The following is a 17415-nucleotide window of genomic DNA, read 5'->3' as shown; positions in this document are numbered from 1 at the left end:
CAGACCACTGCAACATCACATTCACTTCTCCTGGCATGCGACTGCGACTCCCAAAAGATTTAGTGTTATGCTCGATGCTTCTCAACAAAATCGATCGAGGTGTCGGTGCTCCTATCTCATAGAGATTTAGGGATTTCTTGGTTCAAGGTATCGAATCTCAGACATCAACGACTTTTTTTGATGACCCGGTCAGATAAAGACGTTTGATGAACTAAATTTGTGTATCTGATTCGGAAAGCTTAATCTAATCGGGTAAGATGGAAAAAATCGACTGACTGAGAAAGGAGGAAGAAAGGGAGAAGGGTTTCCAATTATACCCTTGCCCTACCAAAGGAAGAAATCAGCGACTCCATCGTTTCTTCTCCTACTTCAACGCCAATTTTCTTCTCCCGCAACAACCAATCGTCGACGATCCTCTTCTCATCTGTTCCAATTTTTTGAAGTCTCCTTCCCCTTCTCATCAGGTACGCTTCTTCCTTTTTCCTCTTCTCATCAGGTCCGATTTTTTGATAATATATAGGTTTTGATTTATGATTTTTCTGTTGAACATGTATGGTTCTTCATTGAATTCTGAAAATTTCTCAAAGAATTTAGGCCCTGTGTTCAATTTCATCATATTTCTTTTGTTTTAGACTTGTGCTCAATTTCAAGGAGGGAGAGAAACCTGCGATATTTGTTGCTCTTATTTTCTTGATTTGCACTTAGGAACCATTGGTGTTACCAGATAGCAGGTTACCATGTTCTGCTGTTAAACTTTTCACCATTCCTTTAAAATTACACATACTAGTTAAACTTTTCACCATTCCTTCCACGTTTTGAATTTATTCAACTTTACTTTTTCCCTAATATGTTTAAAAGACTAAAATGCCCCTTATTGATATTACAACCCCTTCATACATTGGCGAACCTGAACCTGAATCATTTGAAAATGTTTTTTACCATTTTACCATTACTTGACATACTCACACACAACGACCAAAAATAGAGGTTATTTTAATATTGTTAAACTATATGAGGTACTATTTTTGAGGTATTAGCATTTTAAATAACAATAATAATAATTGTTGTTGTTTCTATTTTTCATCATTTCCTTCTCCACAGTAATCTCAATGCAAGCTCAGATCATCAGAAGGGAATAGGAGGGCTTAGTGATGTTATGACTACTCTTTCTCCTGCTGTTCAGGATTTAAACAATAATGCATTTCCGTTTATGTAATTTTGTTAAACCAAATAAAAGGTTTTATCCTAATGAATTAAAGAATACTAAGAATAAATGACAGTATCCATAAGGTCGGGGTGTCACATATAAAATATCAGGATATGAAAGTCACATAACTTATTCTCTCTGCAATAAATGAAAAAGCACCAGTCAAATATATATATATATATATATATATATATATATATATATATATATATATATAAGAATCAGTATAGAATATTAATGCGGGAGTGTTTGTAGCTTTTTGGGTGTGCATATCTTGGACCATTTGGGCATTTCTACCACTTATTGTTGGATAAGTTGTTCAAGGGCAAAAAAGACACGACAACAGTTGCCAAAAAGGTATCCTAAGAACCTTTGATAATAAGGATAACAATGGAAATTTACAATCTTACAACTGAATTATATGACACCTAATTCGCGATTTGATCTATATATTTGTAGGTGTTGCTTGAACAAGTGACATCTTCTCCATGGAACAACTTGATTTTTATGCTTTACTATGGGCTTGTTATCGAGGGTAAGGTCTTTTTGGTTCCTTGTTTGAATAAATATGTTGACTATAATTATTTTAGTAGATAAACGATTATGAATTGGTTTAATGCTAATGGGGGTGTTTGGATGTATGATTTGAAAGTTATTATTTTGTTTTGAAAAATAACAAAATCATGAGTAATGATAGAAATAAGTTTTTCTATATAATCTGTAAATAAGTTTTCTTGCATTTAACCTTTTTAAAGTTGATATCATTTTTCAACTTTAAAGTCATATAATAATTTATGGTCATGTATATATATGCAGGAAGATCATGGATCCAAGTGAAATCTAAAATCAAGAAGGAATACCCCACAGTACAATACGCAGCATGGACGGTAAATCCATAATTTCAGTTTTTACTCATATTTTTCTAAATTTCTGTTGTACAAATCTTTTAAAGAAATAGCAATTTGTTTTTAAACTATATGAGGTACTATTTTTGAGGTATTATCATTCTTCCAAAGTATAATTGCTTGAATCTTAGCTATGTAAGTAAGCCTCCTGTTCCTGGATAGCTGCCACATCAAGTTGCTTGGAGATGTGGGGTTCCAGGTACAGTTTATGCCAATGGGTTCGTTTTTCATATTTGCAGTGCTTCCAGATACTTGCAAACTTATAGAAGAGTGGATATCTACACGTAAATTCAGCAAATATCCAATCAAGGTAGAATGTTTTTTTTTCTTTTAACTTATTTCTAATTATATAAGGATGTGTCTTTTTCACTTTGAGTTGTATATTAACTTGGATAGTTAAAAGTTTATTTTTTTGTGGACATCTTCAGGATAAAGACAAACTGATTAGCATCACTTGTTTTTCTCTTAAATTAACAACATGAAATTTGGTCAACTTCTCATATTTTTCTTATTCATGTTAACAGGGCTCAGAAGTAGCCAACATATCCACAACAACTTTCCCCCAAACGTTTGGGATTTCTTTTTCTTAATATGAAAATTGATGTTATATATTTATTTATTTATTTATTTGTTGGATAAATATTGTTCAGGATGAATATGCTCAGTGGATAGTGTCAAGCCAAATAAGCCTTCTTGAAGTCATAGAGGCTTTCCCTTCAACTAAACCTCCATTTGGTGTTTTCTTTGCATCTGTTGCCCCTCGCTTACAACCCAGATACTACTCAATTTCTTCCTCCCCTAAGTAAGTTTATTTCCATAATCTTGATTTTATTTATTAAAATAATAATTCAAGAATAAATGTCAAGATTTCATGGAGTAGAGCACATTATTGCAGGGCAGGACATCAAATGTAAGTTTCAATCTTAATTTCATCTCCAAATTGTTGATTTTTATGAAAGATGAATAAAATTTGACAAATATTATCAGGAAGAATGTTGAGATCCCAATTCTTCAATCTAGTGCAAGAGCAAAAGATTTCAAAATAAAATCATTTCTTGTGAAGTTTTTTGTGTATTATTACAGTTTGTTTGAAGTTATTCTTGCATTTACCCCATTTAGTAAATGATAATTTATTTACTTTTCTTTATACAGGCTAGGACATATTTTGATTCAAATGACACTGGATACACAACCATTGGAATTGTTGAGGAATTAAAGATGAGGACGAAAGTACCCTCCACATCACTGAGTTGCCAGTTAGAAGGTGAACACAGGAGTATAAGGAGTTTTTGGAGGTTGCTTCAACTGCTGGAAAAGATAAGAAACCTTTCATAGAGTTAGATTATTATACATAATTATAATATCCTTCCTTTTCATATTTATTTATCTCAAATTTGCATTATTTTTTAATAAATTTGACAGGGGAATGGTTTAAGTGAGATCACAAGGCACAGGTGTCGTACATATTGACTTTTGATCACATTCACTCTTTTGTTCATCAGTATACTTCCTACTTGATATCCTCATTGATGTATGCATTTTTCCCTTCAAATAATCAAAGCCTTTTTTTCTTTTAGTATTAATATGGAACATAAGCTTTTTGTTTCAGGTTCTTTCTGAAGCTAAGAAAATAATTGATTCATGTATGGCTGCAAAGGTAAGTTTTGTAACATCTTGTATTCAAGAAATAACAATGTACTTTCCACAAAAAAAATTATAAATTATATTCTTTGAAAAAATTGCTAGATTGGTAGGTTTAAAAGTAGAATGTCCTAATAAGAATTAATTTTAAATGTAGAATGAAAATGACAAGTGATTTTGTGTTGTGTTTACAGGGTTGATGAAAGCGAATAATTCTGGAATTAGAAGAGGAAAAGAAAGCTCAAGCTAAAAGAGATAAGATGCTACAAATGCAAGTGTTGCATTCTTCATTTAAATTGTTAGTATGAAACACAGTAGATTAGATGAATGAAAATTTATATATTGTAAGAAATAGAATTGTATGACATTAAATTTTATGCAATGGATTGTATTTTTTGTATATGGTATTTTATTTCTATTATGAGACATTAAATGCAAATTTCACTTAAAAATTAATAAATATATAAATATATATTTTTTAAACATTTAAATTTACGATACGCAAAAATGTGTGTCATCTTCATTTATGACATGGCCTTTCTTGATACGCATTGCGTGTCATTAACACGCGCGTCGTAAGGTTACGACACGCGAATGCGTGTCGTCTTCCTTTATGACAGGGCCTTCCTTGATACGCATTGCGTGTCATAAACGCGCGTCGTAAATGCGCGTCGTCTATAGACAACACGCAAAAGCACGTCGTCTCTCTTTATGACAGGGCCTTGCTTGACACGCATTTGCGCGTCGTCTGAGCGTTTTACGACGCGCAATGAGCATCGTAAAAGGCCTTTTTTCTAGTAGTGTGACGTATTTCGGCTGGTAAACCAGTCAATGGTAGCATGTTACAGGTCCGAAAACTTATGGAGTAACACATGTGTACTCAAACCATCTTCAAGCGAATAAAAATGTGTTGAGTACTTAGTTCCCAAGGTGTTAAATATTGATCATTTTAGATTCTACTGTGAAACTGATATCTAGTAAGATTTCTATTCTAAGTACAAACGAAATGTTTCATACAAACAAGCATGATATGCGAAAAAGCACTTGCTTATTATGTAACACTCCAAACCAGGTATACCATTGTTTACCCTCAAGTATTTCATTTTTGACAAAAAAAAAGGGTCCTTCCGTACGCTTTGTGTACATTTGGGTACGCTTAGCGTACACGTGTGTGTGCATCGGGTGGTTAAGCCTCGTACGTTGGGCGTACGATAATGTACGTGAGGCGTACGTGGCAGATGACTAAAACCCTAATTCCTTGACTTGCACCCTATTTAAACAACCTTATTTCATTTGGACCAAACCCTGATCAGCCTCCATAGTCGTATTTCGTCCTTAAACCTTATTTTTGCAAGAACTTGTGAGATTTGAGCTTAAAAGTGTTTTGGTGGCCATTTTTAGTTGGTTTAAAGAAAGAGAAGGTAGTGATCAAGCCTTGGATGTTATTGAGCTTCTAGATTTTGCATTTAGTTCATCTTGAAGAACTTCTGTAGGTAAAAAGTCTTAACATTGCCATCTCTTTTGTTAGTTTGAGTTAGGGTTTTGTTAAGAAGTCCATTTTTGGTTCTTGGACCCTTTCTTAGGAGTTGAGCAACTCTAGAGACTAGGATTGTTAATCTAAGCTCTTTGAGCATGCTTGATGCATAAAAAATGTCATCTTGAAGGTTGCATTGAGACCATACATGATTTTAGGGTCTTAAAAGTGGTCTTAATGAGAGAAATAAAGTATTGGGGACCCATGTGACATGCAAGGGCATAAAGTTGCCAACTTTATGCCCTAGGACATCTTAATAGACTCAGATCTGAAGATTAGACGTTGAGATCTAAAGCATTAACCACTAAATAGACTTTATGCATGGACTGTTTATACGTTAGGCATAAGATTGCGTACGCCCCGCGTACGGCCAAAGGGCTGAGTACGCTAGATGTACTGATGTGGTACACTGGGCGTACACACCACAAAAGAGTTGGGCTTTGTTTGGGCTTGCAAGCTTATTGGGCCCTATTAGCCTGGTCCTATTCAGAGTTATTGGACTTTGTTCTAGTTTGGGGCATTGGTGTCATGATTGGGCCTTATTAGGCCATGTAACCCATTGTAGTTTGGACTTTGATCTTAGGTCCATTAATGTAGGATAGACATTTGGGCTTTAATTGAGGGCCTTAGACTGAGATGTTGGGCCTTTTGGGCCATGTGGGCCTATATCGAATTGGATTTTAATGTTGGGCCCATTAGTTATGGAAAGGCCTTTGGGCTATTATAAAGGGACTTGGACTTAGGATCCTGGCCCATGTCTAGGTTATTTCATACTTCTAAAGAGGGTTATATGTATAGTTTTCAATGTGAGATTATGGGCTAGTAGTCGAGCAGCTTTTGTGTTCAGCAAACTAGGGTGAGTCTCCTCACCATACCAATGGGTAAAAGGCACCAAGGTCGTCCCATTATTGATATGAATTCTTAATAGTTGAATGTGCAGTGAATTGTTATTTGATGTGTTATGTTTTATGTGAAGACCATTACGGAAGCTTATGGCAATTGGTTAAGACCATGGATGAGCCCATAGCCCACGGGTCTAAGATTGTGGAGGTAGCCCATGGCATTCTGGATGAAGACCATAGAGGGAGTCCATGGCAATCCTATGTGTATGTTGCATGACATTATGTGGTTATTTGTTTGTGTATGTTGGGAAACTCACTAAGCGTTAGTTTACAATTTGTTGGTTGTTTCAGGTACTTTGGGATCTAAGGGCAAGGGCTCAGCTTGATGGCGCAGTGTGGACTCTCCATTATTTCCGCATTAGTTGTTTTGGATACTCTGATCTTTTGAACAATGTGTTTATGTAATTGAATTTTGAAAAACAAATATGAATGAGATTTCTGATTATTAGATGAAAATTTTTACTTGAATTTTTGGGTTGTTACATATTATTTTACATATTATTTTGAGGGGGCACACGAGAGGAATCATACACACAAAAACTCACAGATATAGTCGGTCATTATTGCAAATTATAATGTTCTTTTGGTGGACTCATGAGAATGATGGTTGGTTTGTAACGAAAAGCTAAATGATGTTTAAAGTGATATATGATTTGGACATTTTTTATTGATTATTTTACGTATTATATGATTGTGTTTGTTTAATTTAATGAAGAGTAATACCAAGCCTCAAGTGGTTTTGGAGTGGAAGGGGAGTATACAATAATGGTTATTGACCTTCTTGGACCAAACCTTGAAGACCTTTTCAACAGAAGTGACAGAAAGTTTAGCTTGAAGACAATTTTAATGGTTATAGATCAACTAGTAAGTTGTGAAAGTTAAGCATTGCAATTTAGTATAATATTTATTATATTTGATACTTTACATATATAAGTATAAGATTATGTACATTTTTAATTTTAAATTTTGAAAAAAACCATAAATTGACATGTGGATATTATTTATTTAAAAAAATATCATAAAATGACAAGTGTCAAAACTTATTAGAGGTTGACATGTGACAAAAAAAATTCATTTATTAGAGATGATTATATTTAGCCTCTAAACTTTATAAATTGACATTTGAATTTTTTTTTCTATAAAATTACTTTTCATTATAGTTTCCTTTTATGACATTTAATATCCTCTATTAGCTTAAATGTCAAATAAATCCCTTCATTCTAGGTTAATTATTAATTAAGCACTAAAATACAATTTTATTTTATAAAATACATAAATATAATTATAATAGTTTTAATTCCTTTACCAAAATAATGTTGATGTTTGCACAAGTACTAATGATATTGGTAACGATGATAGTACCTATTTCTTAAATATGATTATATAATATATGAAGAGCACATGAGTTTTGTTAAGACATACTCATATCTAACTTACAAAAAAGCTGATAGTTAAATTGAATAGTCGGTTGATAAATACACATACATAGAAACACCATTATTTGGTATGCCTCATATACAACCCAATCTAGACTTGGTATGTGGAGCTACTCCAACGCATAGTGAAAACCCAATATATACTATCAAACAAATACAAAATATTCAAAAAAAAATCTACTAGCAATAACAGTGAAAGGTATTATGGAGGCATTTCAATGCAAAATTGTTATATCTTTTAAATAGAGGTTTAGGGAGCATGTTACCAGGAAAATTGTACTTAACATATTTAAGGTCCGGAAATTAAATGATGTTTAAACATGATATATGTAAAACTCAAGTCCTGGTATGTTTCTTTATTGTATTATTGTTTAAAAAATCAATTTGGTCCTTGGGCAGTACACGGGGCGTACCACTTGGTACGTTTAGTGTACTCATGCGAAGGTGGGATGGGGCTCCAGTCGTGTACGCTGGGCGTCATATATGTACGCAGGGCATACATGAATAATGATAAAATCCTAATTTTGGGTGTTGTACCCTATATAAAGGCCTTAAGTCCTCATGGATGGAATACCCTCAACTACCAATCAAGCATGTGCACATATAACAGGTAATTACCTAACAGACAATCAGACCGAACTACCAGTCACTAAACATAGCATCATCATATCTATCAGGATATTGATCTAACAGATCATAACAACATATAACCATCCTATCTACCAGGATACCAATCTGACATATCATAACAGTAACAAATCTGGATAAAAATTCAAAGGGTCGGCCTTGGTGTCGTATACCCTCGGGTATAGTGAGGAGAACTAACCTCACAGTAGTGTTGAACTGGACTGAAAATCTCCGACCGTTGTCTTACCGAAAAATACCGAACTATCCAAGGATAACGAATGCTAAGTCAACAATTGGAATATCAATCTTGACCAAGGGTCCCACATAGGGTAATACTCCATTTTTCCTTTTCTTTAATTTGGGCCAAAGCCCAATACCAAATCCATGATCCAAAAGTCCACGTATACAAGGCCCATTATTGGCCCAATTTTCTAAATTGGGCCTAACTTCCTAATTGGGCCTCATCCAAATACCTATTCCTACAGTTGGCCCAAAACACATTCATTTAAAAAGTCCAACAAAGTCTTAAGTCAGACTAGCCCAAAGTCGGCCCAATCCCAAAGCCCAAATCACCAAAGGCCTAACAGAGGGCGTACTCCTCTGGTACACTAGGCGTACGCGACTCACGTGTTGACTGAAAAACGGTGATGATAACCAAGAACGTGGTGCGTACTCCTTCTTATGCGGGGCATACTCTCGCAGGTCTTAAAACTTCCATAAGATCTTAATGGTTCAAGCTCTTGAGTTCAAACTTCAGATCCACTACTCCAATGTGCTCTAGAACCATAAAGTCTCAAACTTTAAGACTTTGGTCGACTATAAAGGTCTTAATACATGGTCTTAATTCATTAAGACTTCCTACAAAGAACTAGGGACCAGACTCAAGGGACCTCATTTTTATGCCTTAGGACCCACCCTAAGGTCTGAAAGGACAGTTTGACTTGACCAAACAAAGCATGCATAATATTGGTACTCTTGAGACAAGAAGAATACCAAAAAGAAACCCAAATGAGATCTAGAACATTCAAGCATAAAGGTAGAAGCTTTATACCTTTTGAAGCTTCCCAAGATAGTTATTACCCCAGATCTACAAGCTTGATTCCTTCCTTGACTCCTTGATGCTCTTTCTTCTCATTCAATCACACCAACAACACACTTTAGGCTCTGAAACTCTCTCTTATGGGCTAGGGTTTTCTAAGAACGTTTCAAAGGCTTGGAGGCTGGAAAAGATGAGAGGAAATGGTCCATAAGATGCTTAAATACTCCATAAACCATAAAAGTTAGGGTTTTACCCCGGCACTCGTACGCCCAATGTACATATGTGTACGGCCAGCGTACTAGGGCACTCCCTAGTACGCTTAGCGTACTCACATGTACGCCCAACGTACTACTCAAGTTCCTAATATCACCATTTTGCCGCTAGGGCCTCCTTTTGCCACTTCCTTCCCAACCAAGGGCCAAAAATGACATAATTAAAATCCAAGGGATGAATTTGAAGCTACTTGAAAGATTGTATGTTACACATTACGTGTTTATATTTTATATAGATAAAGATACAGCCGAATGAAAAAGATATTAGAGATATAAGAAATCTTGAGTTAAATCAGAAACTCAACCCACAAGGTAAACATGGTCAATGTTTATCCTGACTTATTGATAAAATTGGTCCACCAACAACTTTAAATAATTACCATAATAATTCCAAAATTAATGATAACATAATCCATGTGTCTTCTCTTTTAATAAAAGACTCTTTCCTATGACACATGTCAATTTTCTACACTTCTTCTTTGCCACATGGCATGTAGTAGTTCATCCATGCTTTGTTTTCCCACTCATTTTGAATATTTTGTTTCATAAATGGTATCCCAAAAAATCAGCCAAAATATTCTAATTCTCATCGCATTCTTTGTACCTAAATAAAGTAAGAAATTATGAAAATCAAAATCAAAATCAACATTCAAACCCAAATCCATTAAATCTCGGCACACCCGTCTTCGAATACACATTATCTTCTCATTTAGCATCACAAAAATCCCTCAATATTTCCTATATATCTTAATATATCTAGAGTTTTATTAGCCCAAACGGTGTTGAAATGGAAGTGATAGAGTCCTATGGTAACCACTTTCCCTCTGTCAGTCGTATCCTTTTTTGAAAGTTTTAATTTTCATTTGGAAGAGTTTTGCATCAACAACAATGGCTTCCTTTTGTGTTCATCTCTCTAACATCGCACACCCTCGAAGGCAAGAATTTGTAGATACATCGGTGTCTTCCATCGTCTCTTTTTCTCCACCATGATTTCTTATTTTTTATTCTAACATGTGTGTTTGTTCAGTTGTGTAGATTCAAGAATAGGCAATTCAATGTTCTTCTGTTGTCTAATGTATGTTTTGAGTTTGATTTAATGGTTGGTCTGATGGTATTTTTTTGAAGGTATTTTTTATAGTTTTTTTAAGGTACTACATTTTTAGGTTCGAGCTACTCTCTCACCATCATGAATAAAGCCCATATCCTCTTTTAAAGAGCTTCTATTCTTGATTTTTTTATTTCTCAGACTGTTGGAAAACATCGAGCCCATAAGTAAAAGCAAAGGAGAATGGAAAAACATCGAGTGAAAAAGAACGATCAGATCCACATATACGATAATTAAAATTTGATTTTGTGATTAAATAAATCTTAAGTTTCCTTGCTTTGAATTGAGGATTTTGAGTTTACCATTGTGATTCCATCTGTGTTTATGTTATCGATTAGTAACCTAGCTTATCTATGTTTTGCTAAATTTCTAGGCCCGACCCAGGGCATGGGCGACTTAGGCAACGACACAAGGCAACAGATTCAGGAGGGGCATGTCGAAGTGCATATATAGTAATTCCATTATAGGCCTAATTCTATTGGAAAATGAAGGTATCTATGAGAACGAGAAGTGTATAGCATTAACCTAAATCTAGGCGGTGAAATGAAAAACAAACTGAGTCGACAAGGGAACATATTGAAGAAGACGGGAGACGTATGATTTTATGAGGTTAGCCAATAACAATGCATAGGTTGCAAGAGTCTTAATCGAAAAGTTCAGGGTCACTCAAGCCCTATTCGCATGTAAACATCGAGATGGAAGTCCTGTGTGTGCAGACGTTCTGAAGATGAAGTTGCACATTGACAGACTAGGAATGTTGGGTGTCATTTTCCCGAGGAAGTTGGTTGTTGACTTGGTTCTTCAATCACTTCCTGAGTCATATGGTCAGTTCATTAAGGACTACTATATGACAGACCACGACGTGACCCTTATCGATCTGACATATATTCTAATTGTTGCTGAAACAGCAATGCTTTGGCGCACTGGTCAAGCAACTTTGTCTGGAAGATCTACTTCCCAAATTTCCATGGACATAGGCAATGAGAACCGTGATAATCCAGAAATGATTTCTTATCCTAAGGGAGAGAAATTGGCCAAAGTCAAAAAGTTTGATTGTAAGAGACAGGCAAATTCTGAGATAGTTCCATTTGTCACTCCTAAAGAGTCCATTTGCTTCTATTGCCAATTGAAGGGGCATTGGAAGCAAAGCTTCCCACACTTCCTGAGAGATCTTAGAGATGGTAAAGTAAGTTGTGCCTTGAGTGACGTATACTAAAGTAGGTTTATAACGCCTCATGAAATGTGGAGTAGGAATGTTTCTTACTCTTGCACATTTGAAATTGGTAGTTGTGATGTTTTGGTTAAAACAAAGATCAACTAATATCAATTGTATGAAGTGTTTCTTGATAAGAACTCACACTAACTCTTGAATATTTGTTTGTCAAGGAATGGTTCCTTGACAGAGAATCTTATATGTCAAGAGGTCAGTGGGAGTCTTAGGTTGTCTTGAAAAGTTTCAGGAGACAATCAAGAATGAACCTTTTAGAAATCACTAGCACATGACCTGAGGTTTACAACCTATCGTGTTGAAATATTCTTGTTTCTGTGCCTATTCCAATTGAGTTGGCAATACTTATGAGTTCTATGGTTTTTCATTTGATTGCATAAGGAAAAACACCTTGATCCGTGAAAGTACATTGATCTGTATGGGTGAGCTGCTCAATAACTTGGAAGCGTTGGTAGGCCCTTGTGCAACCGGATGGCAAGAAATTAAGATCAAGAAAGTTCAGTCTATATGAGTTTGAATTTGTCATAAACGTTGTCTTATAATGGTGGTTTGAAATGAAAAAATTAACATGGATAGGAACACATACACCATAAAATATAAGTGGCATGGGGTTTTTCTTTATTTCATGAAAATGATTGTGAGGAAACACTTTCACGAGTAGATTTTAAAGGATTAGAGTAAGCAGTTATGGTAATTGCATTCTCAAATTCGAGTATGATTACGACATCCATTTTCATAGTTCAAATTGTGATAAATGGCAAATAGTTTGAACATTTCGGACTTATTGCCATAAGTTCTGAAAAGGTTTAGACACACACATAAGTTGTCTAATGAAAGGTGTATGAGCTTGAGAAGTCTAGATAAAGACTTATCGAAGCACCACGTATTAGAAATCTGAAATTTGGTAAGAAAGTCAATAGGTATTGATTTCTAAAAGTCCAGCTGATTTCTGGGTATATGTCAAAGCTAGTGGGAGCATAATTGTTATGTTGGTAAGAACATAATTGTTATGCTAGTGGGAACATGATTATTATGTAAGGTGTTGCAAGTTAGCAATGCTATTCATAGGAAACAAAGGTTACAAATTTGCAAAGTCCAAAGTTTGAAAAGTTGTTTTGCTATAATAAGTCTTAAGGGAGAAGATACTTATACTTCGTTTCGAATCTAAAAGTTTAGATTGAAATTTTAATGGATCTTAGTCATGGACATATATGAATGTCATTTTGAAATGATTCAACATGGGAAATTCTATATATGGAAATATTATAGCAGAATACTGATAAAGTATCATGTTTTTATGTAAGACATTATGTATCGAATCCCATATGCTTCAGATATAGGATTAATCACATATGTTATAATATTCATGTATTCTAATTTTTCCAAATAACTAGACCATTAAGAGGGAAAAAGGACTAGAACAAGTATGATTGAAGTTATTAAACAACTGTCAAGGACACTTTGTGGTTTAATCAAAAGATTGGTTGGGCAGTTGGAAGTACAGTAATGGATGGACCATATTGATATAATTTTGAATATATAGGATTATATTAAGAATGTATTGTCATATGGAAATTATGGAAATGTTTCCATAATGGGAGTTGGATATTAAAAATCTATGTGTAAGTTAGAAACTTTTAAGCAAGAAGGATGTTCAAGGAATGTACCTTGAATATGAGACTTCATTTCCTGGGAGTTGTCTAGTAACAATCTCCAATGGAATGCTTTGTAATATCATTGGCTAAGTCTTTGTGACTTTGGAGCCTCGACATTGCAAAAAGGATCATTGCATGGTAGTTTAGAATCTAACACATTCTAATGGTGGCAAAATTTTGGTATTCTTACACTTGTGACAAGGATTTGGAATTGTGAAATGACCATAGATAAACATAGTGTGCATGCTTGGAGCATGGGATGATTGTTGTTTTAATATAAGTATTGAGTTGATTAGTCAAAACATTAAACAATGAATAAGGTCTAATTAATATGGCGATTAAATAATAAGTGTTTTATTTATATTCAAAAATTTTGAGACCATATTGGATTAGATTATTCTTGTGTTTCACTTCGCATGTTTTACTACCTGAATAATAGGATTATTTAAAACATCAACAGTCGGTCATACTTTGGAAGTAAGTAGTGAATTAAGATTGCCATGAATGCAACGGTATATTGTCTAAGTGATTAGACATATCAAATGTTTGTTGCAGTGTTCATGAGTACTCTTGAAATAGGATTTGAGTATTGGATTAAATCCACACTCATTTGAATCACTTCATGGATTTTATCATGAGTGATTATGAGACGATAATGTCTTATATTCTTAAAATAGAGACATATCGTTGTTGTCTACGAGTCGGTTATACACTGATAACATGTAAACGCATCAGTAACTGGATGTTATAAAACGTATTGTTGTGTGTGATTTGATGAGTAAATTGTACAAGAATATGAGTCGAATTTTATCCGTTCCTTTTACCCTAAATGGGATAAAAGCGATATATGTGGGCCCCTCAATGATTTATGATGACACCCTAAGTGGTTGGCCAAGCCTGGACTAAGTTGATGTGTTCAATTGTAGTCTGGGTCAGTCGTCATAAATCGGAAGTCGGGAAACAAACCTTGGACAGAGAGAATGATTATGATCTATGTCTCATGTCCATACAATATCTTGTAGAATGAAGGGATATTTGATCCCTTGTCTAAAGGACGTGTTACTAATAATATCAGAGTTCGACAGTGGCTTTTGAAAGCTACGATTGCTAGTCAAATTCTGAAGTCATACTTGCAATAATAGTTATTAGACTTATCCAAGTGGGAGACTGTTGGATTAGGTGTCTAATCCCATAACTATATTTGGTATGTACTTGATTTTATTTGTAGCATGGTCCTTTTGGGTTGCCTTCACTCATGCAACTTGATAAGATGACTAATGGAGAGAGAGAGAGAGTAGGATTTATTATATGAATAATAAATTGGTACTCAAAATGATTTTATTAATATATTATAAGATTAATATATTATTTGGAAATCATATTATTAATTAGTAATTAATTTGATATTAATTTTGGGATTAAATGAACAGATTAATAATGGAGGGATTGGTTTTGTAAATCATTGATAGTTGCAAAAACTGGGTTGATGGACTCCTTAATTAGGAGTGGACAAAACCCTATAGGGAGGCCGTATAGATTTCGTCCAAGGCCTCATAAGGAGGTGTCCATGGGCTGCTTGGTGCCTAAGCAAGGTGTTAGGGTTTCCACTTGAAAACCCTAGTAGCCACAACTAGGGCTGTAAACGAACTGAACGTTCAGCGAATCGTTCGTGAACTGTTCGGCGGGAAGTTCGTTTATGTTCGTTTATTTAATAAATGAACGAACATGAACAAAAATTATCGTTCGTTTAGTTAAATGAACGAACATGAACAATGGTCTCGTTCGTTCATTTATGTTCGTGAACGTTCATTTATGATGTTTGTTTACGTTCGTTTAAGTTTATTTATATTCATCTATATTCAATTATTTTTTATTATATTGCTATATTATTTGTTCGTTTATGTTCGTTTAGCATGTTCACGAACATAAATGAACGGACATGAACAAATTAATTTGTTAAACGAACGAACATGAACAAGAAAATCTCGTCCGTTTATCCATTCGTGTTCGTTTGTTGTTCGGATAACTTAAACGAACGAACATGAACAAGACCTTGTTCGTGTTCGTTTAGTTCGTTTACAGCCCTAGCCACAACTATATAAAACCCTTTAACCTAAGAAATTTCGGCCCCTATGCTATTCTAAGATAACCCTGGCCGATTTCTTCATCTCTCCATCTCATCCTTTGCATTGGGTGTTTGTGACTCCATTAGAGGTGCAACACTTGGGGCATTAAGCTTTTAAGAGTCAAGGTGGTTCTTGTTATTGCTACATAACAAGTGAGGTAATGATCAAACTTGTATATGCTAGATCTAGGGTTATTGCTTCAGTGTTTATATTTGTATGCTCAATAGTGAAAAATTTAGATCCAAAACAATTAGGGTTGCATGATCACATATGAATGTAGATATGCTCAAAACCCATCAACTTTCATCTTACACATAGATATGAAGTATTTAATATTAATACAGGCTATATGTGCTTATTATCCGTGTTCCTGATATCTATACTAGATGAACGATTTATACATGTTTCACTTGATTTAAATTGTATATGTATTTTTATACCTATAAATATATTGGGTAAAGATGGGTAGATGAAAGATGATATAGATGATGATAGATGATATAGAGGTTGAGAGGTGTAAGATGATGAAAAGCCTTGACTTGAAAGTTGATCTAGTCATCTAGCAGAGTATAGATGACGACCACGGATTATTCTAGACAGTCCAGTGGAATGTTAGCAGGCTTGTAATCTATAGGTGTTTGTGAACGACGTGTTCACCATATGTACTCTAAAAACCCTGGCAGCTATGGACTTATAGATGAACACTGGCAACTATGGACTTAGTGCCCTATAGATGAACATTGACATCTATGGACTTAGTACCCTATATATGAACATTGACAACTATGGACTTAGTGTTTTATAGATGAACATCCGCAGCTATGGATTTAGTGCCCTAATGGATAACACTAGCATCTATGGATTTAGTGTCTATTAGATAAATCCTGGCAGCAATGGACTTTGTTCCTATTCCTTAGGACAAATCCTTAGGAATAAATATAGAAGAAACCTATTGACACGTATCAAGGAGGAATCCTTGAACTAGTACTGTTAGGGGTGAGCATGGTGCGGTTCGATGTGGTTATGAGCTAAAACATCACCACTAACCACAAATGTGGTTAATCCATTTTCAAAACCGCTTTGTGCGGTTATATTTGCGGTTCGGTTGGGTAGGTTATTTTTGCGGTGTGGTTTTTTTTTGTGTTACGGTTATTAACCGCATGAATTTGGTGCGGTTATTTTGTGTGCTGTTTAACCATATTTTAGAGCTCAAACGGTTTTAAGAGTTCAAACATATTACTTATAATAATAAAAAAAACATAAGGTATAAGACAATTAACTTAAATCATAAACAACTAATGTCTTAAAAACGTCAAATCAATCGTAATTAACAATAAATATCTTAAACTTGTCTAATTTCATAATTTTTCAAAGTTAAACATAACAAAAAACCAACACTTTTGTCTTTTAGTATTTTATCCATCTTTCATCCATGAAACTTGTCTTATTTAATAATTAATAATAAAAAATTATATGTAATATATGCGGTGCGGTGCGGTTTTTGAAAACTAATAACTGCACCGCATCGCAAATTTGCGGTTTTTGAAAAACATAAAACATTACCATCAGTTTTTATTGCGGTTGCGGTTTATGCGGATTTTATGGTTAATTTTAGTTGCGGTGCGGTTTTTGCTCACCCCTAATTATTAGCATAAATGGTCTTTAGGGAAGATCCTTAAGAATAAAAGAAGATAACGGGGAATGAGAAATTGAGTTAATTTTTTGATGAATAAACATA

The 17415-nt window shown here is 34.5% G+C and overlaps 1 long non-coding RNA gene across 1 annotated transcript; it reads left to right on the top strand.

The window, feature by feature from the left end:
• The first annotated feature begins 1444 nt into the window (after positions 1–1444).
• On the top strand, positions 1445–2124 carry LOC145051392 (uncharacterized). The gene is made up of 3 exons (XR_013683593.1): positions 1445–1564; positions 1667–1742; positions 2024–2124. It is a non-coding gene; the product is annotated as an uncharacterized LOC145051392 (long non-coding RNA).
• The last annotated feature ends 15291 nt before the right edge of the window (positions 2125–17415 follow it).

The sequence above is a fragment of the Lactuca serriola genome, chromosome 5 (genome assembly GCF_051521515.1).
Source record: "Lactuca serriola cultivar US96UC23 chromosome 5, Lser_US96UC23_V15, whole genome shotgun sequence".
NCBI classification, from domain to species: Eukaryota; Viridiplantae; Streptophyta; class Magnoliopsida; order Asterales; family Asteraceae; genus Lactuca; species Lactuca serriola.
This window is presented reverse-complemented; position numbering and strand designations above follow the sequence as displayed.